Source organism: Nelumbo lutea, chromosome 1 (assembly GCF_056320005.1).
Source record: "Nelumbo lutea isolate HS-2025 chromosome 1, American lotus-T2T, whole genome shotgun sequence".
Lineage (NCBI taxonomy): Eukaryota > Viridiplantae > Streptophyta > Magnoliopsida > Proteales > Nelumbonaceae > Nelumbo > Nelumbo lutea.
This window is the reverse complement of record NC_142684.1, coordinates 129,028,628-129,036,924: the sequence shown is the minus strand read 5'-3', so window position 1 is coordinate 129,036,924 and position 8,297 is coordinate 129,028,628. Positions and strand designations below refer to the sequence as shown.

Sequence of the window (8,297 nt, the reverse complement as noted above, 5' to 3'; positions counted from 1 at the left end):
ACACCTAGATTTTTCGAACTCATCACATAACAAGTGCGTGACACGCTTTTAAGAGTTCATCGACACAAATGCTTCAATTTAATTCGGCCCCTACCCGGTGCAGGGGCCGAGCTCTGTTTTCGCGATATTCGCATAAGGACTTTGCTTAAATTAAGTAACCAAACACCTCAGTCAGAAACCTACACCTCGGGCTGCAACCTCTAGGTCATTATCGTTTTAACACCCTGGGTTACCTCGAATCTGACATTTGAATATAGGAGCTTGGACTACCTCGGGAATCATTTCGACCCCATTCCAACGCTTAGCAAAATTTCATATAGTTTCGAACCAGGTGCATAAGCCGACCTGCTATCACGTTGGAAACCTTTTACATTCAATTATTTAAGGGAATAAGCATACAAAAAAGAAACGCTTTGTTGCAACAAAATAAGAGAAGACCGATACATCCATCCAAAAAGAGAGAGAGAAGTCCAAGAAAACCGAGCTTGGAGGCTCGGGATGCCAATTATGAACAAAAGGTCCAAGAAAAGAGGCAAAAGAAATCACTACTAGCTGGGGGTAGATCATCGGCCCTCGTGCTCCCTTCATGCTCGCCACCTTCACCGACCTCGCTGCCTTCCACTTCTTCACCACCCTCGTCCTCGTTGCTACTCTCCTCAGAGTCGCCCTCCAAACTAGCAATGAGTCTAGCTCATTATGGACTTCCGCAACCATTGTAGGGGGTGATGGCATCGATTATCAGGGAGTTGATGTCGTAATCTAGAGTAAGCGAACTAACGAGATTACGACATAGCTTGAAGCCCTCCCTCATGGCACTAGTGGCATATTTGTCCTTCTCTTTGATGAAGTGGTGGGAGGCTCAAAAAGCAACAGCATCCTTCACTTCAGTAGCTCGGATGTCTTCGACATGCTTGACCTGTTGTTCTTTCAATTGGATAGACCGATCATTTAGCTCAATCATCAACGAGTCCACATTCTTCTCGAACTCAATCAACCGCGTAGTCAATTCCATCTTCTCCAACTCCATAATGGCAACCTGCTCTAGCAGTTGTTCCATGCTACATCAACACCCCTCCAGTTGAGCTTAAAGATCATCCACTTCCCTTCCTAGTAGCTCGCATTGATGTTCAGAGTTCGCACATCGGTCTATAAGGACCTGGACCAAGGTGTTCAACTGCAAGGCATTATTGAATTAGAATAAAGGAAACAAAAGGGTTCTCAAGGATAAGGCTCGAGTTCTTACCAACAAAACAGCTCAGTAGAGTTTCCCTTCGAGTACTTGAATAGGCTAGCCAGTGAAGTCCTTGGCATCCTTAGAGGGAGAAGAATGCCCCTACTTATCTCAAGCTACACCCAGGGGTCCATGATCTAGTTTGACGTCATTATTGATCACTCCGGAGCAAACTGAGGTGGTGGTATATCGGCGACTGGTGGAATTTCCTTGGCCACATTTGTTCACTCAGGCCTGGAGCTCGGTGTAGCCTCTACAAAAACGATGTGATCAATTTGCATCGGCTCAACCTCCTCCTCCTCAAGGACGACTATAGGGGTGGACTATTGGCCCTTCTGCTCACTGAAAGCACCTCCAAAATGAATCTTTGGCCTTCCTCTTTCTCGCCTTCTTCTTAGCTCGATTGAGGATTCCCACGATGTTGGAATTGCCCATTTCACCTATGCACATAAGAACAAATCATGAGATGAAAAGATGAACATGATCAAGAAAAATACCTATGTTGGTAGACGACCTACCCTGAGGATTCAGCTCAGCTCAGATTTGTGCCTCCTTAGTCAAGTAGTCACTGATTCGTGCTTTCTTCTCGATTAACCTTTTCACCCACTCTTGTAAGGCCTCGCTCAAGGTAATCTCCCCAGTATCCCTAATGGTCGACCTCCACTCAGTATTGAAGGAGAGATAAAAGCTATACTTTGGATGGGAAACTGCCTAACAACTTGTACCCAAACCGGTAGGAGAGATAAAAGTTATACTTCGGTGGGGTTTTTCTTTAAGTGGAAAAGGCAAGCACAAGTGTTGAGGTCCAAAGGGAAACTGAAGTAGTGGTAGAACAAAATGGTCCCTACCAAGGTCCTTACAAAGTTCAGATGAAGTTGGGAAAGGGTAATGTTGTAGTAACACCTCGACTATGAAAGGGTGGAGTGGAAATCTTAGTCTTGCCTCTAGAGTCTATTCGAAGACACAAACTTCATTCTAGTCATGCTGCCAAGGTATCTGGCATCAACGGGAAGCATACACTCAAAATGGCTCGGAATCCTATACCGACCTATGATAAACCCGAACTCCTCGGAAGTTAGCTCGATCAGACCGAACTCGGATTTTTTGGGTGGACATCAGGAGGTGGAGGCCCCCTTATGGGAACCTCGTCGCTCTTGGGCTGAGGACCCCTCCTCGACATGGGAAGCACGTCTTCAGACTCGTTACCAGACATGAAGACATGAAAGAAGGAGAAACTTACCAAAATACTCCTAGGGATGACCGACTCCGCAAAGTTATGTCGACCAAACCGATGTAACTGAGCTTTCCGCCACCCAACTCTCGCTTAAAGACAGGGGAAATGGACCCCCCAAGGCCAACTATTTATAGTCGAAGGGCCCAAGTCCCAAACGATTGTGATGAACTTCATTCGACAGTCCATATCGGTGCAACATTTTGATTTCTGAGAATCTGAACCTGGTTTAATAAATCTCTGGCGTTTGTGATAACCTAATGGGGCATCGCGTCCGTGTGTATACGCACATGACCCTTTGGAAGCTTCCATTCAAAAGACACCATTTGAACCATGGCTCGTTTGACCTCGACCACGATCTAAAGAAAACAAATAATCAAAAGCCCTCTTTACTAATCTACTCCTTTTGCTTGAGCTCTTCCACCTCAGGCTCGAGACTGGGGGGAAATTGACAACCTCCTGACACCACATCACCTTGGAAGCCCCAAGACTTGCAAGAACAACAGAACGAGAATCATCTGCCTTCGAGGCAAATGCGCATATTCTTAAGTGACCTCTGGAGCTCATCAAGATTAGTCGAATCGAGCTACCCAAGACCCCAGTTCCACCTCAAACACCTCGAGGCATCAAACATCCCAAGCGCCAGATCGGCACCTTGGCCGAATAATGCCAACCTACCACATCAACGTGAGGAAAACGGCGAATGTCTCATCCTCGACAACGTGTCAAACAACTGGTGGTAACAACAAGAGCCTCCCTGCTTCTTAGAGAAACGATGAACATCTCATCCAGAGAACACTCCCATGAGTCCCTAAGAATCTGATCACCCAAAATCCATTACTTCCAAGAATCTCGGAATCGCCTTAATCACCCCCCCCTCCATCTCTATAAAAGGCGGGTACCTTCGCCTTCACCAGGTACACTCTCTAACAACAACTCTAGCTCGCATTGCTCTCTACTCGGAACTCTCTTTCAATTCATTTAGCTCGACACTAATTTAATCATCGGAGCCTTCTCACTTGGGCTCACAACCCATGCTCTCTGACATCTCTCTCTTAAAGGGCTTGTACCACTATCCACTCTCATACAAGGGACCTAAGCAGATCGAGCACCATCAGGCCGGCCCTGTCATTTGTCCCCATGGAAAGTTCTATAGGGCCAAACTAGGTCAGCTTCTAGCAGATTTTTTTTTCCCCCTCGTATATATGCTAATGGGAACGAACAAAAAGAAATGAAAAGTTTGAACCAGGAAAGAAAGGGAAAAAATTATTCCTAAGGAACAGAAAGATTTCGAAATCTGAAACCCATCAATTTCAAATCCCAATTTCGGTGCGCTAGATCCTAGGAACCGGCAAAAAATGATGGTTCAGGACTAACCTAGCACTTCTCTTTCCCCTTATTCGATGGTAATCGGACCCATCTGAATTCTGTCCTGAGTTCTTTGAAGTTAACCCAGTTAGTTGCTCAATGCAAACCACTGAATATTCCCACTAGAAAGGAGCTCCCACTAACTACCAATGGCCATGCAAAAGCCTGTAATCAGAAGATAACTCCATTAGATTAAACTTAGACAAGGATGAAGACAGGCATGCGGGCTTCACTATCTGCAAATCTTGAACCAAAATGTAGTCATCATGTGCATCCCAATTCTTCAACCCCAGCCTCATGAATTGCACTTTCCTTCACATGCTCTCAATATTATTCCAACTGATCAAACCTTACCTTATTATCTCTGGGGTGGGGGTGGGGGGATTCTCTTGGGATTAGGCTCTGATATGTGTTGATTTATCATGATTTGGAGCTTGGAGATGATTGTGAATTCCCTTCATTTGGAATTCGTTGATAAAACTCAAATGACCTATTACCTATTTGGATTAGAAAAATGTGTTGTCATTTGATAGGCTTGTTTGCACATACAATGCTACTTATTAACCCTCAGATTGGTATCAAACATAAGCGGATTCCAATCCAAAGACAAAAGGCAACAATTTATGTTAGGGTATCTTAAATCTTTGTTTGAACGAGTCAAATTTATTAAAAAAAAAAAAAGGAATCAAATCGCTTTAGAAAATTGAGGAAGAAACAAAGGAAAAAAAAAAGTAAAAAAGAAAAAAAAAAGAAGGGTAAGTAAAAGTGGGGCCCAACGAAATGGATGTGTAGATAAACACATGATTTAAAGTACCACCTCATGTACTGTGTACCCTCCTCCCTCCTTACAACCATCAATTTGTCGGATTTCGTTTTCTACCTTTGATTACAATTCATTTTTCCTTTGTGGGTTTAAAGTTTGAACTCTTAGTGCCGGGTCATGATGGTACGAAAAATGGTACACGCAATCCCTACTTGTGGATGGCCCATGGACCGAAAGCTCGACAACCAGATGCCCCTAACCTTATCCCTTGTGCCGTTTATACGTCATAATCGTACGGTGAATGATGCCGGGTTCTAAACATTTTCCTCATCTAAATTCTCATTGGTTGTCTGAACGTATTTGGGAGTTGGGACCTCTCTCCGTGCTTGGGTCGGGTCCTGTCTGCCAGGGTAGACCTGATCCAACCCGATAAGTAAGTAAATGTGTAGAACCAGTTCCAATTTCCAAACCAGGGTCTGTAACGGGGACTATAGGGTTTGAGCCAATGGAGTAAGTGTTAAAAGGGCTTTTCTAGGAGAAATTATTCAGAAACGGGCAACCACATGAAAAAGAATTCAACACAGTTCCCTTATTGCACAAACCTGAGGAAAGAAAGTATCCTACTGCCCAATATGGTCGAGTTTGTAGATGCTCTTTCATCCCATAGAGATGACATCGCTAGTTGGGCTGTCAATGGGTTGATACTGGGCAGGGTCAAGGTCCACTCAGTCTTGAACCAAATAATAATAAACACTAACCCAGTCCTTAACCCTAGGGTCTTAAATAATAGACCTAGAACCGACCCTATTATTGAGGACTTATAGGACTGACCCTTTAAGACCCAATTATAGCTGATAGGCCTTTAGGCTGCGTTTGGCTACAAAGCAATTCTTGACTGGGTGTGAAATTTGTACCTGGTTCAGTTTTGCTTTTCTTTCATTCTTTGTTTGTGATGATGATTTGCCTTCCTATGTAATACAAAATTTGTACTTTTTTACTATTTTGCACTCACTGATTGCAAATTTTGCATCCAAAAAATTGATGCAAAATTTACACCACCTACCATTTTGCACTCACTGATTGCAAATTTTGCATCCAAAAAATTGATGCAAAATTTACACCACCTACCTTGGTTCTCTCATATGAAATTGGACTGTATCATACTGCCTCCTAACTCCTAGATAGGCAACCCTCCTACATTCTCTTTTACTTGGAGTAGAGGTTCGTTTTTTTTCCCATTTTACTTCTTGAGAAGAGTGCAAATACAAGGTTTAGAAATACAAATATGGACCATTTACAAGTTTTGCACTCAGAATTTACACTCAGCCCTTTTGCACTCCACAAATGAAAATTTTTATTGCAACCAACCACAGCTTAGCTTAATTTAGCAATAGATCTGCTATTTTCTTGCATAGTTGCATACTCCAATGGAAATATCACTTGGAAGAAACAAGTGATTTAAGTGTGAACGAGGCAAAAACAAACCAACAGCAAGGAAAAGGGGGAGGGCGAGAGAGAGAGGAGGCTCATTTGGCCCAAAAGTAGGCTAAGGATGAATGGGAATTAACTCATGAGTCATGAGTTAGGGATTGAGACCCCTCAAGAGCTGCCCTAAACCTTTCGTATTATAGTTGTTGGTTGTCCACATAATTCTTCCTGTTATAAGCGATGCCCTTTGAGTTATGTTTGGTTTGATAGAAATAAATGCCCATTTGTAAGGGTTGTGCTGAATATTCAGCTAAGCTCCTTTAGATGCTTGAGGCGCTCCGGATAATCCATCTAATGAGACTGAAGCAGACAACCTAAAAAACGACTGGCAGCGCCCATCTGGGCTCTCTTGAATTTTTCACCAAACACAAGTTAAAGGTTGTCCATGAAGGACTCACCTCAGAACGCAGCGGCACTTTAGCCATCGCAAACTGGCACCTTGACAGAAACCTAAAGTTGAGAGAAAGTTCTTAACTATAAGTGCGTACCTGAACTGTATAAATTTTACACCCAGTTCAGTTTTGCAACTGTTTGGTTGTAACTGTGGTTTGCACTGCTACCTGATATGAAATTTGTACGGTCTCATTTGCACTACTGCCTGTGTAAATTTTGCATGCAGAAAATTAACGCAAAATTTGCACCACATTTCTCATACTTAAATTCTCTCATATAAAGTGCGCACCCCGCACCACACCATCTTGCTTCCTACCACACTCATATAACTCCTATTTTAAGCTTCTTTCATATAAAGTTGGGATCACTTCATTTTACTTCTTATTTTATTTCTCACAAGCAAATATGACAAAGTCAAATCCGAAACAAGAAACTAAACCAGAATTTTTTTTATCAATAACTCTAAAATGAAATCATTAATTAGGAAAAAAAATGGATACAACAAGAAGTTGTGAAAGAAACCAGCTTTGGTAAGCTGACCAAAAACATGTGTTCATTGAACCACTTGCTTTGCTAAGCCATCTGCCAAACTGTTCTGCCAAACTGTTGGTAGATCTCCTCACCCACCTCACTTGGATTGACATGTTCCTCGACAACCATTTAAATCTTCACCCTTCCCCCTTCTGCAACCATTTTATCACAGTTTTTGAGTCTCCCTCGATAATCAGTCTATTAATACCCAACTCTTCAGCCTTCTCAACCCCATATGCTGCAGCTGGAAACTCTGCCCTTGCCACATCACCCTGCTCCACAGGACTGGAGTACAAAACAATGATGTTTCCATCTTCATCTCTAATGCCCCCCCCCCCCCCCAATACCTGAGGAGCCCAGATTACCCACACAACTTCCATTCAGCTTCTTCCAGCCATCTGTTGGGGGAGACCATGCCTCAAAAAATTGTGCTGTCTTGTAGATGAGGCAGCAATAAGTCCCAAACCCTAAAAAGTCTTCAACCTTAAAGTCTAAAAACAACTATGAAGTTCAGACTTTCTAAGGTTCTTGTTAAAACCAAAGTTCCAATTCAACCCTGGAAGGTGAGAAGGTTGTGACTTAGGAAATCTGAAATAAGCCTACCCTTGAACTTAGAAAGATTAAAAAGAGAAGGAAATTTCTCACCCGAAGGGGTATCCCCAATCCACAGATCCTCCCAAAATCTGATTTTACTACCAAAAGACAAGTCATGCCTGACATGATTTAGGAAAGTAGGGAGAAAATCATGGATGGCCTTCCAGGGAATAGCCAAGGTAGCTCAACGGAAATATCCAACATCCCATCCGTTGCTCGACATGCCATGAAAGCTTGCAACAACTTTGTGCCATAGTTTCTCATTTTCGTTTGGAAACCTCCAAAGCCATTTGCTAAGCAAAGCCTGATTCTTCAACCTAACATTACCAATTCCCAAACCCCCTCCTTCCTTCAACTTCACCACCATTTCCCATCTAACCAAATGATATTGCTTTTTTTCCCCTAGCTCCCAAAGAAAATCCCTCGTGATTTTTTCAATTTTCCTCACTATCTTGAACACTGACATGTAGTACACTGGAAGATTTGCTAGGGTAGACTTAATAAGAGTTGTTCCCCCCCCCCCAAAGAGATATTGTTAATTTTCCACTCTGCCAAACATTAATCGATTCTTTCCACCACCGGAGACCAAAAACAATCAGATCTAGGGTTATCTCCTAAGGGTACGCCTAAGTATTTCAATGGCCTCTCTCCTTTCTCACAGTCTAGGAAATCTGCCAAAAACCTCAACTCATCCTCTT

At 42.9% G+C, this 8,297-nt stretch overlaps 1 long non-coding RNA gene across 1 annotated transcript; it reads right to left on the bottom strand.

Annotated features, from left to right (window-relative positions):
• Positions 1–531: 531 nt before the first annotated feature.
• On the bottom strand, positions 532–2,785 carry LOC148877511 (uncharacterized). The gene is made up of 3 exons (XR_016107912.1): positions 1,750–2,785; positions 1,244–1,671; positions 532–1,174 (listed from the first exon to the last, which is right to left on the bottom strand). It is a non-coding gene; the product is annotated as an uncharacterized LOC148877511 (long non-coding RNA).
• Positions 2,786–8,297: the final 5,512 nt, after the last annotated feature.